Source organism: Scyliorhinus torazame, chromosome 1, assembly GCF_047496885.1.
Source record: "Scyliorhinus torazame isolate Kashiwa2021f chromosome 1, sScyTor2.1, whole genome shotgun sequence".
NCBI classification, from domain to species: Eukaryota; Metazoa; Chordata; class Chondrichthyes; order Carcharhiniformes; family Scyliorhinidae; genus Scyliorhinus; species Scyliorhinus torazame.
Window position 1 is genome coordinate 20,351,929 of NC_092707.1, and position 22,206 is coordinate 20,374,134.

A 22,206-nucleotide genomic window follows, 5' to 3' on the forward strand; every position below is an offset into this window, starting at 1 on the left:
TCTGTGCGTGTCTGTGAGAGTTTGTGGTTGTGTGTATGGGTCTGTGTGTGTGTCAGTGTGTCTGTGCGTGTCTGTGAGAGTTTGTGGTTGTGTGTATGGGTCTGTGTGTGTGTCAGTGTGTCTGTGTGTGTCTGTGAGAGTTTGTGGTTGTGTGTATGGGTCTGTGTGTGTGTCAGTGTGTCTGTGCGTGTCTGTGAGAGTTTGTGGTTGTGTGTATGGGTCTGTGTGTGTGTCAGTGTGTCTGTGCGTGTCTGTGAGAGTTTGTGGTTGTGTGTATGGGTCTGTGTGTGTGTCAGTGTGTCTGTGAGAGTTTGTGGTTGTGTGTATGGGTCTGTGTGTGTGTCAGTGTGTCTGTGCGTGTCTGTGAGAGTTTGTGGTTGTGTGTATGGGTCTGTGTGTGTGTCAGTGTGTCTGTGCGTGTCTGTGAGAGTTTGTGGTTGTGTGTATGGGTCTGTGTGTGTGTCAGTGTGTCTGTGCATGTCTGTGAGAGTTTGTGGTTGTGTGTATGGGTCTGTGTGTGTGTCAGTGTGTCTGTGCATGTCTGTGAGAGTTTGTGGTTGTGTGTATGGGTCTGTGTGTGTGTCAGTGTGTCTGTGAGAGTTTGTGGTTGTGTGTATGGGTCTGTGTGTGTGTCAGTGTGTCTGTGCGTGTCTGTGAGAGTTAGTGGTTGTGTGTATGGGTCTGTGTGTGTGTCAGTGTGTCTGTGCGTGTCTGTGAGAGTTTGTGGTTGTGTGTATGGGTCTCTGTGTGTGTCAGTGTGTCTGTGTGTGTCTGTGAGAGTTTGTGATTGTGTGTATGGGTCTCTGTGTGTGTCAGTGTGTCTGTGTGTGTCTGTGAGAGTTTGTGGTTGTGTGTATGGGTCTCTGTGTGTGTCAGTGTGTCTGTGTCTGTGAGAGTTAGTGGTTGTGTGTATGGGTCTCTGTGTGTGTCAGTGTGTCTGTGTGTGTCTGTGAGAGTTAGTGGTTGTGTGTATGGGTCTCTGTGTGTGTCAGTGTGTCTGTGTGTGTCTGTGAGAGTTTGTGGTTGTGTGTATGGGTCTGTGTGTGTGTCAGTGTGTCTGTGTCTGTGAGAGTTAGTGGTTGTGTGTATGGGTCTCTGTGTGTCAGTGTGTCTGTGTGTGTCTGTGAGAGTTAGTGGTTGTGTGTATGGGTCTCTGTGTGTCAGTGTGCCTGTGTGTGTCTGTGAGAGTTAGTGGTTGTGTGTATGGGTCTCTGTGTGTCAGTGTGTCTGTGTGTGTCTGTGAGAGTTTGTGGTTGTGTGTATGGGTCTCTGTGTGTGTCAGTGTGCCTGTGTGTGTCTGTGAGAGTTTGTGGTTGTGTGTATGGGTTTGTGTGTGTGTCAGTGTGTCTGTGTGTGTCTGTGAGAGTTTGTGGTTGTGTGTATGGGTCTGTGTGTGTGTCAGTGTGTCTGTGTGTGTCTGTGAGAGTTTGTGGTTGTGTGTATGGGTCTGTGTGTGTGTCAGTGTGTCTGTGTGTGTCTGTGAGAGTTTGTGGTTGTGTGTATGGGTCTGTGTGTGTGTCAGTGTGTCTGTGTGTGTCTGTGAGAGTTTGTGGTTGTGTGTATGGGTCTGTGTGTGTCAGTGTGCCTGTGTGTGTCTGTGAGAGTTTGTGGTTGTGTGTATGGGTCTGTGTGTGTGTCAGTGTGTCTGTGTGTGTCTGTGAGAGTTTGTGGTTGTGTGTATGGGTCTGTGTGTGTGTCAGTGTGTCTGTGTGTGTCTGTGAGAGTTTGTGGTTGTGTGTATGGGTCTGTGTGTGTCAGTGTGCCTGTGTGTGTCTGTCAGAGTTTGTGGTTGTGTGTTGGGGTGTGTGTGGGTTTGGGTTTTGTGTGTGTGGGTTTATGTGTGTGTGTGTGGTTGTATATATGGGTTTCTGTAGTGCATGTTTATGGGTATCAGGGTTTATTTGATTGTGTGAGGTTGTGTGTGCGTCTATGCGGATCTCTGCAGGTTTTTTAATGGGGGTGTGGTTTATTCTAACATTGCTGTTTGTGGGAGCTTGCTGTGCACAACTTGTTTGCCGTACTCCCCACATTACAGCAGTGACAGCACTTCATAAAGTACTCACTGGCCGAAAGTGCTTTGGGGGCTCCCGAGGATGTAAATATAATAAACAGGAAGGCCTTCTCCCACATCTACCCATACCTCCTCCAGTACTGAGAGTTACATCTGTCATCCATAAACCTTTCCTGTCTTATTTTTAAACTTCTAGAACTTTCCACAGTTTCAAATGTGTGAACCATTCCCCGAGACGCCTTTCGAAATGAAGGAGACCGCGGGGCATTCGGAGCGGAGGCCATTTCCTTTTTGCTTCCGGCCAATTCCGTTTTGAGTCCCTGAAAGGGTTAAACACTCAACGGCGGGCCTGAGCCTTTCCTTTAGAAAGCCTGCTCCTGGTTTCCAAGGCAACTGGTGTATTAATACCAGTGACTAGAAGAGGAGCCAAATCCCTGCACACTTATGAATGGCTATTCTCCCCATCCCCTGTACGAAACCAGCCTCCCTTCTTATGAATAAAATTGCAGAATGTTGGTATGATTAATATTCTACTTTGGTAAACAAAACAATAACTGGAAACTGCCAGGTTCAGGAGAGACTAGCACATCTGGGCAATTGCGGTATCAATTTTAGTACAGTTAACAAAACTGGCGTGAACACATGTTTTTACATTGGAAATGCAGTTGGCTCTGAAGAGGGAGTACAGATCCAACACACTCCTGACCAGGTTGTTTGTTTGACAGAAGGGTGTGTGTGGGGGATGAGGCAATAAGGGATAGCTTTGCCTATCTGAGTGCCGGTATTAAGCTTCGAACTTATTAGTTTCTATCCCCAGTGGAGCAAGGAGGCCCGTTTTCTTCCTTAAAACGAGCCAGGATGCGGATTTTCTTTTCTTCTCGTGTGGAGGCGCGATCCCGTGTGATACCACTTAGGACTAACTGGAAAACGAGCTGTGCGTTAAATGAGAATGAAGTACATGTTTTCGCACAGCGGGGCGGCTTGGAAACCTCTATTGAAAGTGCGTCAGCTCGACGGATGTTGGGTGGAATTGTGTGCACTCACTGTAATGTGGCACTGAGCCGCCCACGATAAGCACTGGAACATGTTTCGCGCAGATGTGCCAAGGTCCTTTTGTACCACCATTTCATTCGGAGCTTCAGCATAGAATCTGAGCTCTGTGGCTGACGAAGCGAGGAAGAGAGAACGTGCATTTATATGGCGCCTTTCACAACCTCAGGACTTTCCGAAGCACTTAACAGCCAATTTTGCACTTTTTGAAGTACAGTCACTGCTGTGATGCGATGGCCAATTTGTGCACAGCAAGCTCCCACACACAAACACACACAGCAACGTGACTGTTTGTATTACTGTAACCTTATCATCATGTAAGGTGATGTCCCCTTTAAGACCGGGCTTGGAACCCTGGGGGACTCCACCTCCGGCTCCGCCCACCTGGGAGTCGTATATAAGGGTCCGCCTTGCAGGCGGCACCCAGTAAGCACCCGTCTCGGCACCAGGCTAGTTCTTAGCTTGTTAAAGCCTTCTTTACCGTTTTACTCTCTAGCGTCGCTATTGAGGGTACAACAGTGACGATAACCGAATAATCTTGTTTTATCGATGTTAGTTGAGGGATAAATGTTAGCCGGGACACCCACCCTTCGCTCTTCGAAACAGCGCAGTGGGAAGTTTCGCACCTGCCTCAGAAAAGGCCTCAATTTAACGTCTAATTTGAGAGTCAGCACTTTTATTCAGCATTCTCTCGTGCAATCCTGCGGCAGAAGTGTCCGCCCAGAATTGTGGGCTCCCCTCCCTGGAACGGGGCACGGGACGTAGGACACGGGGCCCACTGCCTGCTGACTGAGTGGCGAGACTGCTATCCACCGAGTCGTGGTTGGGTTTATGGCACAGGGAGCTGGCTGTGTTCGGCCTCTCTGGGAGTGAAGCCGCGCGGACATCGCTCACTGCTGGGCTCGACAGTCCCTTGAATACTGAGGATACGCTGACTCCCCGGACTGTCTGTCACGTGGACAGGCGCAGTTTATACACTCTCCTGCTCGGAAGTACTTTACTGGCCGTAAAGGGTTATGGGGCATCTTGAGGTCATGCAAGGGACTCATGAATGGAAATCTTTTATGAATTAGGGAAGATGTATTAGCTGAAAGGGCGGTCTGGAACAGAGCTTTAGGATAACATCCCAAATATTCTGCACATACGGTGCCTCTGACACAATAATGAGTATAAATTAGGCACATTAAGTACAGTAGTACGCAACCAGGCGATATTACAGAACCACTTAATAATATAATTGGAGGATATGAGTTGCTTGGGCACTTTATAGAAATCAAGCGCAACTTACATTTACAACCTACATTTTGCATGCATGCCTTTGCATGGCGTGCGTGTGTGCGGCATGTGTTTATGTGCGCTCGTGTATTTGTGCGTGCCTATGTATGTGTGTACACGTGTCAATCCCGGACTGGCAGCGCGCCAGGGGAAGCTGCCTGCCCAGGGTCTTTCCCTTGGCAGCATTCCCAGATCTCCTCATAATCGAAGCCATTCACAGCCTCGCAGAAGTGTGGGCTTGTTTACATGACTGGGGTCAGAGAACAGGCAACAATATGGCACTCTCCGCGCCACGTAACAGCCCCCCCCCCCCCGCCCCCACTCCTACCCACCCCACCACCTTAAGGGATTCTCGTGGAGTGAGGCACCACATTAACACTGCTCCTTTTATGATGCTGCGCTTTGAACCCAGCCGTGGGTGAAATCTGAATACACCAGCGAATTGCTATGGCAACCGGCCAGTAACTGGTGCACGACGAAGGGGAAAAGTCCACATGGTTCCAGTCTGCTGGGAAAACGTTTACAGTGTTTATTAATACACGCGCTGATGCCAAGTCTAACACTGTCTCCTATTGCTAGCGGATAAAAGGGCCCACACGCCAGCCACGTGCTGAGGCTGTGACTTTGAGAAGAATACAAAATATAATCCCCCCCCCCCCTCCCCCCACCCCCAACCCCCCACACTCACGCCGCACAATCCAGTCTTACGGCTGGATCGGAATAAAAATAGGACTGCGTACGCCTCTTGCGGTTCAGCTCTAGGCGCTGCAAGTGATTTTGTTTATTTTAATCCCGTCTCTCCGAGCTCGCTGTCTGCCTGGTTATGGATGGCGCTTCCAGTATATCAGGAAATTAAAAATAGCTAGAGAGAGAGGGAGGGAGAGAGCGAGAGAGAGAGAGAGACATAATGACGGATGGAGGGCTGGCTGCAATCCAGAAGAAGACACTGCTCGGATGGTCTTTCGTCAAAGCCTCACACCAAAGTCAGCATCCATCAGTAAGGTCACGGAGAGTTTAGGACAGAGCTTAACCCTTTAGGGGCACAGCACTCTGCAAATAGAGTTCTGACCATTCCCCGCCCTGCATACTGTTGCAATATTCCTGGCTTATCTCACAGTGTCCGTGTGAATAACCATATATGGTTGCAGAGTGAAGCATTTCAGCAAATAAGAATTTTCATTTATAAAGCACCCATTAGGGGCTGGTTTAGTACAGTGGGCTAAACAGCTGGCTTGTAATGCAGAACAATGCCAGCAGCGCGGGTTCAATTCCCGTACCGGCCTCCCCGAACAGGCGCCGGAATGTGGCGACTAGGGGCTTTTCACAGTAACTTCATTGAAGCCTACTTGTGACAATAAGCAATTTACATTACATTACATTATGACAGGCAGCACGGCGGCGCAGTGGTTAGCGCTGCTGCCTCATGGCGCCGAGGTCCCAGGTTCGATCCCGGCCCTGGGTCACTGTCCGTGTGGAGTTTGCACATTCTCCCCGTGTCTGCGTGGGTGTTGCCCCCACAACCCAAAGATGTGCAGGGTGGGTGGGTTGCATCGCGAAAAGCGGCAGCGCCCCCGATTTCGGCATCATCGGGGATTTTCCTCCCCGTCTCCGAACGTGATTTCGGCGTCTGGGATCAGAGAGTCCAGTCCCATCTGTTTCTCGGCTCTGTGAGTGTCGGGAACTACGCGGCTAAACCCGCTCGCTCAAGAACTTTGCTCCCTTTTGGAAAGATCGCGCCCATGGTATCAGACAATGGAACCGTATTCACAAGTGCTGAGTTTCGAAGCTTCATCGCTCCCAACGGCATTAAACACATTGGAACTGTGCTTACCACCCCTTTCATACTAACTAGACGTGGAGGGATAGGGCGTTCATCAACACATGGACCACTTGAGAGTAGAGACGCTCCAGTAGTTTGTGTTCCCATCAAGAAATGTTTTAAACCCGTCAGCTCCGATGGACCTGATTGACCTGCTATCAACATAACTGACGTCTCTTTGGAAGTAAATACTGATGAATCGCCTGCGCAGAAGGGGTACCATTATTGCAGTTCCTGTTAACCTCGATCCGGTGGAAGCATCTCAGACAACAGAATTATGTCGCTCTACAAGGAACAGAAAACCCCCTCAAAGACTTGATTTATATTTGTCCAATTCATGTACAATATTTAGTCAGTCTTTAGCATGAGTGAATTCATTATTGAAAATTGTACAAAGGAGTTAAAGGGGGAGGGGTGTGCTGATTGTCCTTTGAGGGCAACACAGCAGAGTAAGGGTCACATGGCCTGGGTGACCAATGTTGGCTCGTGTGTGTAGCGCACAAAGACTCCGTGAGACGAATAGAGTGAAGTCGATGAGGCTCTATTAAGCGTGTCTGTTCCCCCGCAGCTCGATAGTAAACTGGCCTGCGGGGGAAGACTCCGGCTTCTTATACTCCGCCTTCAGGGCGGAGCTTGAGGTCAACGGCCAACCAGGACCTGGGATCTGTCAGCCAATGACATTAGGGCTTCCAGTCCCACATGACCCCCAATACATACTACCACAGTGTGGAATCACCCCATGGTGAGCAAAGCCCCTAGGCAAAGAGACATTTTGGAAGCTGGTGGCAGGCATGAGGCTACTGTATAATTCTTATCAATAAATACCTTTTGTGTTAATTAATGAAGTCTATGAAAGTGCATCTTTGCACCAACCTCTGGCCACTAATTGGCTGTTCCAGGGACAAGCATATTGAGTGACGATTTCCCACAGTGTGGGCTATTGACCCCTATTTTGAGCCTGATGATAGGGTTCAGGAGGTCCCATCTGAAAGATCACACTTTAAACAGCGCAACAATCACTCAATATTCATAGAATCATAGAATTTACAGTGCAGAAGGAGGCCATTCGGCCCATCGAGTCTGCACCGGCTCTTGGAAAGAGCACCCTACCCAAGCCCACACCTCCACCCCATCCCCATTACCCAGTAACCCCACCCAACACTATGGGAAATTCTGCACACCAAGTGCAATTTTGTCATGGCCAATCCACCTAACCTGCACATCTTAGGACTGTGGGAGGAAACCGGAGCACCCGGAGGAAACCCACGCACACACGGAGAGGGTGTGCAGACTCCGCACAGACAGCGACCCCAAGCCGGGAATCGAACCTGGGACCCTGGAGATGTGAAGCAATTGTGCTAACCACTGTGCTACCGTGCTGCCCAGTATTGCACTGGGAAAGTCGGCCTCACTTTACACACTGAAGTCGCTGGATCTGCACGCCACGCCGCTCCAGGGTGTTGAGTTAAACATCCCAGCGGCTTCAATGGTGAAATGGAGGTTATCGGTAACAGAAACACCACACTCTGGATCTCAGCCTGCAAAAGAAATACTGCCACTTGGCCATCTCTCTGCTTCTGACTCATGCAATCAGCAAGTTCATAGCTATTTGACCTCCTGAACTTCCAGCCTGTTTTGTGCAACACTCACCGACAGTAGGAGCCAGTGAAAGCCTTATCTGAGAAGATTATCCTCGAGCCGTCAATGCGCTTGATTTTGAAGCATCTGGATCTGGAATGGGCTGTCTGAAAGGGTGGTGGAGGCAGGTTCAATTGCAACTTTCAAAAAGAGAACTGGACAAATACTTGAGAAGGCAAAATTGGCCGGGCTGCGGGGAAACATGGGACCCACTCTTTCAAAGAGCCAGCACAATAACAATGGGGCTAAATGGGCACTGTCAGAATCCATGATTATCAATTAGGCTGCAACATTCTCTGAGAAAAAAGATGAACGCCACATTAACCACAATTCCCAGCAGTTGCATGACATTTATTACATTCCCACGTAGCGACTGTTTTTAATTCAGAATGTCCAAGTTACCTAACGAGCGCGTCTTTCGGGACTTGTGGGAGGAAGCCGGAGGAAACCCACACAGACACGGGGAGAACGTGCAGACTCCGCCCAGACAGTGACCCCAAGCCGGGAATCGAACCTGGGACCCTGGGGCTGTGAAGCAACAGTGCTAGCCATTGTGCTACCGTGCCGCCCATATTTTGGCAGAGTGGCAGCAATTCTACACAAAGCATGTTTCCCACAAATATTGGTGAGTTAAATGATAGGTTTATCTGTTTCAAAAGGAGGACTATTTACCAAATTACGCGGAGAGACCCCCGCTCTTTACAAATAACGTCATGGAATTGTGAAGGAATATTGTACAACAGTAAAAAACAGAGCAGCAGTGAGCTCCCACCTCGACAGCCGGATCTCCAGGTCAGAACATCGGAACAACATTTATTCTTCAAGCAACATCAATAAAAACAGATTATCTGGCCGTTACCACATTGCTACCTGTGGAATCTTGTTGTGTGCAAACTGGTTATCGCATTACCCTCATTCCAACACTTCAAACGTCCATCGTTGGCTGTAAACCATTTGAGAGATGCTGAGGCAATGGAAAGTGTGAGATAAACACAGGTCCTTTCTTCTACCAGCCCTTGTCCCCGTCGAGTCCATTCGTACTTTCCGACTGGATCTGTGGCCGCCCGATGGGGCCTCAACTTAATGTCTTGTTGAAAAGGTAACAATCCTGACAATGCAGAAGCTCTCTTGAGTGCAGGTTTGGATGCTGGGCCCAGAGGTCTGTGGGTTTACCCTGTGTATACCCAGCAATAAATTGGCCAAGAGCGTAGAGGTGCTGTCGACTGGTGTTCCGGATTCCTCCCACAAAACCAGAAAGGCGTGCACGTTAGGTGATTTGGACATTCCGAATTCTCCCTCTGTGTACCCGAACAGATGTCTGAGTGTGACGACTAGGAGATTTTCACAGTAACTTCATTGCAGTGTTAATGTAACCCTACCTGTTGATGTGTTAGGTAGGTCGGTTCGGTGTGGACTGCACTTGATGCAGTGATGCGAGAAACAGACGTCTAACACTGCAGAAGATCCAACATGGTTTTATTGAACAACAGAACTAACATACATATTTAACTGTGGGTCGACACTATACTGAACTGACTGGAGACCTTGTACTAGCCTGACCAGACTTACTAGCTACCGCATGGTGTTTGCACTGTGCTAGCTCGTGGACTCTGACGTCTCAGTGGCTGGATCCCGAGAGAGTGGGAAACCTAGTGTCCTCTGGCTTTATAGTGGTAGTGTCCTGTCTGGTGATTGGCTGCACTGTGTTGTGTGCTTACTGGTCATCCTGTGTGTCAATCACTGCCAGTCTGCACTTCAGTATATACATGAGTGGATATTATGACACCTGTGACACTAATGAAGATTATTATTATTCAGTGCAGTCTCTACACGGACAAGATCGGAATCGAACCCGGGTCCCTCGCGCTGCAAGGCAGGACACACAGCTAACCACTGTGCCGCCTTGTTCATTGTCACATACATTGCTGCTATTGGAATCTTGCTGGGTGCAAATTGGCTGCCACGTTTCCTACATAACAACAGTGACCCCCCTTTCAAAGCCCATCTACCCAAACTTTCAAACATCACCTGCCCTACACGTGGCAGAGTCTACAGATTGGGCATTGGACTTGAAATGAAATGAAAATCGCTTATTGTCACAAGTAGGCTTCAGATGACGTTACAGTGAAAAGCCCCTAGCTTATCAACCATTTCAGAGCCCATCGAACCTGGGTGGAAGCAACCTTGACCCCGAGGCACTGCCGAAGAAGAAGAGACAATTAAAAATAACTTAATTGGCTGGAAAAGGCTTTCAGATGTTCAGTGGTCATGAAAAGTGAAATATAAATGAAAGTTTTTATTTCTTATTCTTTCTTCTTTTAGTCGCTCTGGTCTGATATGCCTGAAACCAGCCTCCATGAGCGAATACGATCAACTCAAGGCAAAACCTTCAATTTTCTTAATGGTTCATTCATTTAACAGACATTTAATAGACTTTTCTCTATTCGTTTCTTTCAGCCTCATGGATCACACATTAAAGTAAATGTGAAAGATAAAAGCCATGTTGGGTTTGGATTGGATTTGATTTATTGTCACGTGAACTGAAGTACAGTGAGAAGTATTGTTCTGCGTCAAGTCCAGATTGTTCCATACATGAAAAAACGTAGGACATACAATAAATACACAATGTAAATACATAGACACAGGCATCGGGAGAAGCATACAGAGTGTGGCACTACCCAGTGAGAAGATGCGTGGAGAGATCAGCTCAGTCCATAAGAGGGTCATTCAGGAGTCTGGTGACAGTGGGGAAGAAGCTGTTTTTGAGTCTGTTCGTGCGTGTTCTCAGACTTTTGTATCTCCTGCCCAATGGGAGAAGTTGGAAGAGTGAATAACCCGGGTGGGAGGGGTTTTTGATTATGCTGCCCGCTTTCCCCAGGCAGCGGGAGGTGTAGATGGAGTCAATGGATGGGAGGCAGGTCCGTGTGATGGACTGGGTGGTGTTCACGACTCTCTGAAGTTTCTTGCGGTCTTGGGCCGAGCAGTTGCCATACCAGGCTGTGATGCAGCCAGATTGGATGCTTTCTATGGTGCATCTGTAAGAATTGGTAAGAGTCAATGTGGACATCCCTTAGTTTCCTGACGAAGTATAAACGCTGTTGTGCTTTCTTGGTTGTAGAGTCGACGTGGGTGGACCTGGACAGATTGTTGGTGATGCGCGCACCCAGGAATTTGAAGCTGTCAGCCATCTCCACCTTGGCCCCGTTGATGCAGACAGGAGAGATTGTCCTCGTTGCACCATGCCACAAGGTCCTCTACCTCCCTCCTGTGCTCTGACCTATCGTTGTTCGAGATCCAACCCACTTTAGTCGTGTCGTCGGCAAACTTGTAGGTGGAGTTGGAGTCAAATTTTGCCACACAGTCGTGTGTGTACAGGGAGTATAGTAGGGGGCTAAGTACGCAGACTTGTGGGGCCCCGGTATTGAGGACTATCGAGGGGGAGGTGTTGTTGTTTTTCCTTACTGTTGGCAAAGAAATAAAAAGGCTTTCAATTATGTAATGCTTTTCATTAAGAATCTTCCAAAGAACATCACAGCCGATGAAGGATTATTGGTGTAATCACTGCTGTAATGTAGGGGATGTAGCAGCTAATCTTCTTGCAGCAAACTCCCACTAACAGTAATGTATCCAAGACCAAACAACCTGTTTGACGGCGTTAGTTGACCCTAATTGGCCAACTGCCCCCACTCTTCCTCAAAATGGGGATCTTTTCTGTCCACCTGAGAGGGCAAACGAAGCCTCAGTCTCGCTATTATACAGGACCTTGGTGAGGCCACACCTGGAGTATTGCGTGCAGTTTTGGTCTCCTTCTCTGAGGAAGAATGTTCTTGCTCTCGAGCGAGTGCAGCGAAGGTTTACCAGACTGATTCCAGGGATGGCGGGACTGTCATATGAGGAGAGATTGACTTGGTGAGGATTGTCCTCGCTGGAGTTCAGAGGAATGAGGGGGGATCTCATGGAGACTTATAAAATTCTAACAGGACTAGACAGGATAGATGCAGGGAAGATGTTACCAATAATGGGTGTGTCCAGAACCAGGGGTCACAGTCTGAGGATTCAGGGTAATCCATTTCGGACAGATATAAGGAGACACTTCTTCACACAAAGAGTGGTGAGCCTGTGGAATTTATTACCACAGGAAGTAGTTGATGCTAAAACATTGAATATATTCAAGAGGCAGCTGGATATAGCACTTGGGCAGAATGGGATCAAAGGCTATGGGGAGAAAGCAGGATTAGGCTATTGAGTTGGATGATCAGCCATGATCGTGATGAATGGCGGAGCAGGCTCGAAGGAACAAAAAGCCTCCTCCTGCTCCTATATTCTATGTAAGGGATAAGGGAATAGTGTAGATGGGCTTTAGAGTGGTTTCACAGGTCGGCGCAATATCGAGGGCCGAAGGGCCTGTACTGCGCTGTAATGTTCTATGTTCTATGTACGTATCTATGTATGTATCTAACAGCATCTCCACCAGAGCAGCGCCCCCTCAGTACAGCACTGGCAATGACAGCCTGGCTGATGTGCTCAGTGCCCTGGAACGGGACTTGAATCCACTCAACAGGGACAACTAAACCACAACGAGTGGGCTTGCCCTGTCCGGGGGGGGGGGGGGGGGGGCGGGGGGGGGGGGGGGGGGGGCGGGGGGCGGGGGGGGGGGGGGGGGGGGGGCGGGGGGGGGGGGGTGTTGGTCACTGCATTACGAAGGCCTGATAATATATATTTGTTTAATGTCATGCTTCAGCCTTATGATCTTGCGTATTTATCAAAGACAGACATGGTGCAGCTGAAATAAAAAGGGGCCTCGGTACAAAAATGGCCTCTAAGTGCGGAGAGACAAGTACAGCTTACTAGCTTTCATCTCACTGTGATGAGCTGTCCCAGTGTCTCAGTGGCTATATGTGCTGTGTTCCCATACTAAAGCCCATATATTTGAGGTGTACCACAATCAGTTGCAGAATAAAGTTCCGCTTTGAATCAAGCATTTGCCTTCACAGCCCACATCTCCGAAGGGTCTCACTTAATTTTCCACTTTACACATCAATGGTTCTCAATGGCTGTTTGTGTGATCTTCAACATCTATTTGGGTTGAGCTGTGGAAATTAAATTTTATTACCCTCAGACCACACCTACTGCAAAGGAGACTCCCCGCATTCCTTTGACTTAGAGCATAGAACATAGAACATTACAGCGCAATACAGGCCCTTCGGCCCTCGATGTTGCACCGACCTGTGAAACCACTCTAAAGCCCATCTACACTATTCCATTATCATCCATATGTTTATCCAATGACCATTTAAATGCCCTTAATGTTGGCGAGTCCACTACTGTTGCAGGCAGGGCATTCCACGCCCTTACTACTCTCTGAGTCAAGAACCTACCTCTGACACCTATCCTATATCTATCTCCCCTCAATTTAAAGCTATGTCCCCTCGTGCTAGACATCACCATCTGAGGAAAAAGGCTCTCACTGTCCACCCTATCTAATCCTCTGATCATCTTGTATGCCTCTATTAAGTCACCTCTTAACTTTCTTCTCTCTAACGAAAAAAGCCTCAAGTCCCTCAGCCTTTACTCATAAGACCTTCCCTCCATACCAGGCAACATCCTGGTAAATCTCCTCTGCACCCTTTCCAATGCTTCCACGCCCTTTCTATAATGCGGCGACCAGAACTGCACGCAATACTCCAAATGTGGCCACACCAGAGTTTTGTACAGCTGCAACATGACCTCATGGCTCTGAAACTCAATCCCTCAACCAATAAAAGCTAACACACCGTATGCCTTCTTAACAACCTTGGTGGCAACTTTCAGGGATCTATGAAAATCACTTGTTGTCACAAGTAGGGATCAAATGAAGTTACTGTGAAAAGCCCCAGTCGCCACATTCCGGTGCCTGTTCGGGGAGGCTGGTACGGGAATTGAACCGTGCTGCTAGTTTGCCTTGGTCTGCTTTCAAAGCCAGCGATTTAGCCCTGTGCTAAACCCGCCCATGTACATGGATACTGAGATCTCTCTGCTCATCCACACTACCAAGAATCTTACCATTAGCCCAGTACTCTGTATTCCTGTTACTCCTTCCAAAATGAATCACCTCACACTTTTCTGCATTAAACTCCATTTGCCACCTCTCAGCCCAGCTCTGCAGCTTATCTGTGTCCCTCTGTAACCTGCAACATCCTTCCGCACTATCCACAACTCCACTGACTTTAGTGTCATCTACAAATTTACTCACCCATCCTTCTCCGCCCTCCTCCAGGTCATTCATAAAAATGACAAACAGCAATGGCCCCAAAACAGATCCTTGTGGTACACCACTAGTAACTGGACTCCAGGCTGAACATTTCCCATCAACCACCACCCTCTGTCTTCTTCCAGCTAGCCAATTTCTGATCCAAACTGCTAAATCACCCTGAATCCCATGCCTCCATATTTTCTGCAATAGCCTACCATGGGGAACCTTATCAAACGCTTTACTGAAATCCATATACACCACATCAACTGCTTTACCCTCGTCCATCTGTTTGGTCACCTTCTCAAAGAACTCAATAAGGTTTGTGAGGCACAACCTACCCTTCACAAAACCGTGTTGACTATCCCTAATCAAATTATTCCTTTCGAGATGATTATAAATCCTATCTCTTATAAACCTTTCCAAGACTTTGCCCACAACAGAAGTAAGGCTCACTGGTCTATAGTTACTAGGGTTGTCTCTACTCCCCTTCTTGAACAAGGGGACAACATTTGCTACCCTCCAGTCTTCTGGCACTATTCCTGTAGACAATGAACGACATAAAGATCAAAGTCAAAGGCTCTGTAATCTCCTCCCTAGCTTCCCAGAGAATCCTAGGATAAATCCCATCTGGCCCAGGAGACTTATTTTCACAATTTCCAGATTTGCTAACACCTCTTCCGTATGAACCTCAATCCCATCTAGTCTAGTAGCCTGTATCTCAGTATTCTCCTCGACAACATTGTCTTTTTCCTGTGTGAATACTGACGAAAAATATTCATTTAGCACCTCTCCTATCTCCTCGGACTCCAAGCACAACTTCCCACTACTGTCCTTGACTGGCCCTACTCTTACCCTAGTCATTCTTTTATTCCTGACATATCTATAGAAAGCTTTAGGGTTATCCTTGATCCTACCTGCCAAAGACTTCACATGTCCCCTACTGGCTCTTTTTAGCTCTCTCTTTAGGTCCTTCCTAGCTAACTTGTAACTCTCGAGCGTCCTAACTGAACCTTCACGTCTCATCTTTACATAAGCCTCCTTCTTCCTCTTGACAAGTGTTTCAACTACTTTAGTAAACCACGGTTCCCTCGCTCGACCACTTCCTCCCTGCCTGACAGGTACATACTTATCCAGGACACGCAGTAGCTGTTCCTTGAAATGAAAAATGAAAATGAAAATCGCTTATTGTCACAAGTAGGCTTCAATGAAGTTACTGTGAAAACTTAATTGAAGCCTACTTGTGACAATAAGCGATTTTCATTTTCATTTTTCATTTCAAGGAACAGCTACTGCGTGTCCTGGATAAGTATGTACCTGTCAGGCAGGGAGGAAGTGGTCGAGCGAGGGAACCGTGGTTTACTAAACAAGCTCCACATTTCAATTGTGCCCATCCTCTGCAGTATCCTTCCCCATCCTATGCATCCTAAGTCTTGTCTAATTGCAGCATAATTGCCTTTCCCCCAGATATAACTCTTGCCCTGCGGTATATACCTATCCTTTTCCATCGCGAAAGTAAACGTAACCGAATTGTGGTCAATATCACCAAAGTGCTCACCTACCTCCAAATCTAACACCTGGCCTGGTTCATTACCCACTACCAAATCCAATGTGGCCTCGCCTGTTGTTGGCCTATCTACACACTGTGTCAGGAAACCCTCCTGCACACATTGGACAAAAACTGGCCCATCTAAAGTACTCGAACTATAGCATTTCCAGTTAATATTTGGAAAGTTAAAGTCCCCCATAACAGCTACCCTGTTACTTTCGCTCCTATCCAGAATCATCTTTGCAATCCTTTCCTCTACATCTCTGGAACTTTTCGGAGGCCTATAGAAAACTCCCAACAGGGTGATCTCTCCTTTCCTGTTTCTAACCTCAGCCCATACTACTTCAGTAGACAAGTCCTCATCAAACGTCCTTTCTGCCACAGTACCTACCATTGCAGGACGTCCCAAAGTGGTTTCTGATGTGTTAGGTAGGTTGGTTCGATGTGGACTGTAGTCGATGCAGGGAAGTTAGAAACAGATGTCTAACACAGGAGATGATCCAACACTGTTTTATTCAACTTGATAAACTGCTGTACATATTCAGCTGTGAGTCAACACTATACTGATCTGACTAGTGACCTTGTAGTAGCCTGACCAAACTTACTAGCTACCACATGGTGTTTGTGCTCGCTAGCTCGTGGACTCTGACTGTCTCAGTAGCTGGGTCCCGAGAGAGCGGGAAACCTAGTGCCCTCTGACTTTATAGTGGTAGTGTCCTGTCTGGTGATTGGCTGTGCTGTGTTGTATGCTCACTGGTCACCCTATGTGTCAATCACTGCCTGCCTGCATCTCATTGTATACATGAGTGGATATTATGACATCTCACTTTTTTTTTAGTTAAATAAATACTGAGGTGTATATATATATATATATATATATGCCCGACTATATACAAACGGTGATTGAACAAACGTATATACATGGGAAGGTGTCCATAGTGCAGATACATGGCAAACTAAGCAATATTTACAAGAGTTAAGTCGATGGATTCAGCGACAAAAATTTACAAAAGTTAAGTCTACAGATTCAGTCTTTGTGCTGGCGACAAATTCTTGTTGATCGCCACAGAGGTGGATCAGGAGCCGCCTGCACGTGGAGAGGTGGGATCGCTGCCATTGCGGTGGTCGCGTGGGCCGGCAGGATCGCTGGCAGATCGGTGGCCTCGTGGCAGGGTACGTCCGGAGGAAGCATGATAGCTGGCGGAGCACTGCGGTCAGGTGGTGGGCGTGGACCTCTTCGCAATGCCTGTCTGTAGCACCTTAGCAGGGAGCCATCAGCCATGCGAACAATGAAAGACCTCGGGGCAACTTGTTTGACAACAACGGCTGTGGCTGACCAACCGCCCTCAGGCAACTGGACGCGAACATGATCGGCTGGAGCCAGCTCAGGTAAATCCGTGGCATGAGCATCATATGTGGCCTTCTGTTGGGCCCGGGACTGCTGCACGTTTTGTAGTACTGTGAGGTGGTTAAGGTCTGGAACATGGATGGCTGGAACTGTGGTCCTCAGAGTGCGATTCATGAGCATCTGCACTGGAGACAACCCAGTGGACAGTGGGATTGCCCTGTATGCCAGCATCGCCAGGTTGAAGTAGGAGCCTGAGTCTGCAGCTTTGCACAGCAACCGCTTGACAATATGGAACCCTTTCACGGCCTTCCCGTTTGACTGCGGGTAGTGGGGACTGGAGGTTACGTGACGGAAGTTGTAGGACTGCGCAAAATCAGACCATTCTTGGCTGTAAAAGCATGGACCGTTGTCGCTCATTACCGTGAGCGGTATCCCGTGCTTGGTGAACGTTTCTTTGCAGGTTTTGATGACCGCCTTCGACGTGAGGTCAGACAGTTTCACCACTTCTGGGTAACTGGAGAAGTAGTCGACCAGGAGTACGTAATCACGCCCCTTGGCGTGAAAAAGGTTTACACCTACTTTGGGCCACGGAGAGGTCACAATCTCGTGCTGTTGCTGTGTTTCCTTGGGTTGAGCCGGTTGAAACTTCTGACAGGTGGGGCAGTTGAGGACCGTGTTGGCAATATCCTGGTTAATGCCCGGCCAGTAAACCGCCTCCCGAGCTCTGCGTCGGCATTTCTCGACTCCAAGGTGACCCTCATGGAGTTGACCCAGCACCATAGCCTGTATGCTTTGAGGAATAACGATCATGTCGAGTTTCAGAAGGATTCCCTCCACAACCGTCAGCTCGTCTTTAACATTAAAGAATTGGGGACATTGTCCCTTCTGCCAGCCATGGGTGAGGTGCTGCATCACACACTGCAGTAAAGGATCCTTGGCCGTTTCCTCACGAATTTGGACCACCCGTTCGTCAGAGGCTGGGAGGTTGGTGGCACACAATTGCACTTGCACTTCTATGTGTCAGGTGGAGTCACCTTGTTCACACGGTGTGGTGATGGACCGGTATAGGGCATCTGCAATGATCAGCTCCTTGCCTGGCGTGTAGACAAGTTCGCAGTCATAGCGACGGAGTCAAAGAAGAATTCGCTGTAACCGAGGTGTCATGGCATTTAAATCCTTCTGGATTATGTGGACTAAAGGCCTGTGGTCCGTTTCCACCGTGAATTTCGGCAGGCCGTAAACGTAGTCATGAAACTTGACTATTTGTATCAGGAGACCCAGGCACTCCTTTTCGATCTGGGCATACCGCTGCTCAGTGGGCGTCATGGCCCTGGAGGCATATGCCACTGGAGCCCAGGACGAGGAGTCATCTCGCTGGAGGAGCACAGCCCCAATGCCGTCCTGGCTTGCATCAGTTGATGTCTTGGTTTCCTTGGTTGGGTCGAGAACGCTAGAACTGGGGTTGTGGTGAGCTTTGCCTTCAGCCGCCCTGTGTGGGCAGCCACTGGAATTCCGTTGACTTCTTGACGAGATGGCGGAGGGCCGTGGTGTGGGATGCCATATTGGGAATGAATTTCCCGAGAAAGTTGATCATCCCGAGGAAGCGGAGGACCGCCTTCTTGTCCTCCGGGGTCTTCATGGCGTTGATCGCCAAGACCTTGTCGGCGTCTGGCCGCACACCCTGCCGCGAGATGTGGTCGCCTAGAAACTTTATATCCGATTGGTCAAATGAGCACTTGGCCCTGTTGAGCTGGAGACCATGATCATGAATTCGCTGGAAGGCCTGCTTGAGGCGAGCGATGTGTTCCTGGGGCGTTGTGGACCAGATGATCACGTGATCCACGTATACTCGTACCCCCTCGATGCCCTCCATCATCTGCTCCATGATGCGATTAAACACTTTGGAGGCAGATATGATACCGAAAGGCATGCGGTTGTAACAGTAGCGGCCGAACGGGCAGTAACGGCCGAACGGGGTGTTGAACGTGCACAGCTTGCGACTGGACGCGTCCAGCTGTATTTGCCAAAACCCCGGGAGGCGTCCAGCTTAGTGAAGAATTTGGCCTGAGCCATCTCCCTGGTTAACTCTTCACGCTTCGGGATCGGGCAGTGCTCCCGCATGCTGTTGCGGTTTAGATCCTTGGGATCAATGCAAATGCGGAGCTCCCCTGGTGGCTTCTTTACGCAGACCATGGAGCTGACCCAGTCTGTTGGCTCCGTGACCTTCGAGATGATGCCCTGGTCTTGGAGATCCTGTAGTTGCTTTTTCAGACGATCCTTGAGGGGCGCCGGCACCCAGCGTGGTGCATGGATTACAGGGGTGGTGTTCGGCTTGAGCAGTATTTTGTATCGGTACGGGAGCGTGCCCATTCCATCGAATACACTGTGGTACTGCGTGATAATGTTGTCTATGTCAGCTTGCAAATTTCCATCGGGCAAGGCCGTCGCCGGTGACGATGACATGGTGTGGACTCGCTGAACCAGGTTCAGGAGCTTGCAGGCGCGAGCACCGAGCAGGGACGCCCTGTCAGGCCTGACGATTTCAAATCGTAACGTTGCCTTGATCGCCTTGTTGGATACCCCTAGTTGACACGAGCCACTGGCAGCTATGGCATTGCCATTGTAGTCAAGGAGCTGGCAGGCCGGTGGGAGAATGCTTGGTCGGGCCCGGATGAGGTCGAGGTCGGAATGTGAGATGAGGTTCGCAGACTCGCCGGTGTCCAGTTTAAATCGGATGCGAGCTTTATTAACTGTGAGGACAGCACACCACTCGTCGTCGGGATCCACACTGACGATCAAGAGGTGTTGCGCAGGTGTGGTGGAGGCCAGCTCATGTGTGGTTATGATGCCCACCCGATATGGAGACTTGAGGCAGTCAGCATCAGGGTCCGTTGTGCTGTCGGGATCAGAATCTGGCATGCCTTGTTGTATTGAGCGGATACTTCTGCGCCGCAGCTGGGATCGCTGGCTGCTGAGCGGTGGAGCGGATCTGCAGAGGGGCTGCCTAGTGGCCAAGCTTGCCATACTGGAGACTGGAGGCATCAGCGCCCTCTTGCCGGACATTGGCGCTTTAAGTGGGCGGAGCCACAACTCGGACACGTACATGACGCTGATGTCAGCGCGATCCATGCGCATGGTGCGGTCGGCCGACGTACGCACCTGTGCAGTCGGGTTGTCGGGCTCGTCGTCCACTCGGTCGTTCGTGGCGCACATGCGCAGAGACCCTGGAAAAGCGCGCGAAACGGCCACTCTCCTCGATGCTCAGGCCCTGCATCTGTGCAATGGCCTGCACTGTTCCGCCTCGTGGGAGGCCAGCTTCGCAGTTTCTGCCGCCCTGGTGTGGGAGTAACGATTCTTGGCATGCTCATGGACAACACATGTCTCGATAGCGACAGAGAGGGTCAACTGTTTGATTTTAAGGATCTGCTGCCGCAGGGAGTCGGAGTGGACTCCGAAAACGAACTGATCCTGGATCATGGAATCAGCCGTCGAGTCAGAGTTACATGACTGCGCTAGGATGCGGAGATGGGTCAAGAAGGACTGAAAAAGTTCATCCTTACCCTGAAGTCTCTGCTGAAAGATGTACAGTTCAAAGCTCTCATTCACCTCAATGTCGCAGTGGCTGTCGAACTTCAGCAGGACTGTTTTGAATTTCTTTTCGTCTTCGTCGTCGGTGAACGTAAGCGAATTGTCGATATGGATGGCGTGGTCCCCCGCAGTGGAGAGAAATAGCGCGATCTTCCTGGCTGCCTCGAGGTTGGAGGCCTCGATGTACAAGAGGAACTTTTGCTTGAAGATTTTCCATTTGGCGCTGAGGTTGTCGGAGATGCGGAGGAGGCTGGGTGTTTTCCATTTCACTGGATGGCTGCTTGCTGGTCGATGCTGATTCACTCGAGGTAGGTCCGTCAAGATAAGTATCACTCTGGTACCATGATGTGTTAGGCAGGTTGGTTCGATGTGGACTGCACTCGATGCAGGTGAGGCACGATCAATTTGACTTAAAGACGAAAGTTGAATCCAAACTGAGGCTTTATTGGTATCAGATGTGTGGCCTCCCACAGCAGCTGGCGAAATGGCTGCGAGCTGGAGGACATGCATATTTATACCCCACCTCCTGGGCGGAGCCAGCAGGCAGGGGCCACAGGCGAACCTGTAGTGCAGGTTCTACCGTACAACCTCTAATATAAGTACAACAGTGGTTTACTACATTCACCCCCTGTTAAAATTGAGTCCGGGGGTTGTGGATAACTATATACAATCATGATTTTAATATTTACAGAGCAAAACAAATGTCTCTTGGCGAACGGTGGACTGGTCAGAGGTTCAGCCGGTCCAGGGCCTTGATGGTCCTTTGAGAGTGACGAAGTGGTGACGGCGATGTTGGTGCTGACCTGGTCGAGGGTGACTCCGGGAGCGTCCCGAAATTCTCGTCATTGACAGGCGTGGGCAGGGGGAGGACTGACGGTCCTGGGGGAGGTGGTGTTGCGAGCAACGGGGGAGGGGAGGGTGGTGCCGGGGGCGACGGGGGTGGTGTGGGGGGTGGAACCTGCTGGTGCCAGGTCCCTGAGGGAGACAGTATCCTGGCAGCAGTCGGGGAATGCCACTTAGGAGTGCTGGGGGTTTGCGTGGAGCAAGTGTATCCTCTCCACCAACGGGTCCGCCCTGTGGAGTCACACATGTTTACGGAGAAGCACGGTTCCCGGAGCTGTGAGCCAAGTCGGGAGCGACACCCGGATGTGGAGTTCCTGGAGAAGGCAAAAAGACGTTCATGCGGTGTATTGTTAGTGGCAGTGCAGAGTAACGAGCGAATGGAATGTAGTGCATCAGGGAGGACCTCTTGCCAGCGGGAGGCCGGGAGATTTCTGGACCGTAGGGCCAGCTGGACGGCCCTCCATACCGTCCCATTCTCCCTTTCTACCTGTCCATTTCCCCGGGGTTGTAGCTCGTCGTTCTGCTGGAGGCAATACCCCTGCTGAGCAGGAACTGACGTAGCTCATCACTCATGAATGAGGATCTCCTGTCACTGTGGATGTAGGCGGGGAAGCCGAACAGAGTGAAGATCGAATTAAGGGCTTTAATGACTGTGGCAGATGTCATGTCGGGGCATGGGATGGCGAAGGGAAACGGGGAGTATTCATCGATCACACTGAGGAAATATGTATGATGATCGGTGGAGGGGAGGGGGCCTTTGAAATCCACGCTGAGGCGTTCAAAGGGGCGGGAGGCCTTCACCAGACGCATGCGGTCCAGCCGGTAGAAGTGCGGTTTGCACTCCGCACAGACCTGG

General features: G+C 49.6%; 1 long non-coding RNA gene across 1 annotated transcript; it reads right to left on the reverse strand.

Moving 5' to 3' along the window:
* Window positions 1-10,296: 10,296 nt before the first annotated feature.
* LOC140429324 (uncharacterized) lies at window positions 10,297-16,359 on the reverse strand. The gene is made up of 2 exons (XR_011949039.1): window positions 15,963-16,359; window positions 10,297-11,254 (listed from the first exon to the last, which is right to left on the reverse strand). It is a non-coding gene; the product is annotated as an uncharacterized lncRNA (long non-coding RNA).
* Between the last annotated feature and the right edge of the window lie 5,847 nt (window positions 16,360-22,206).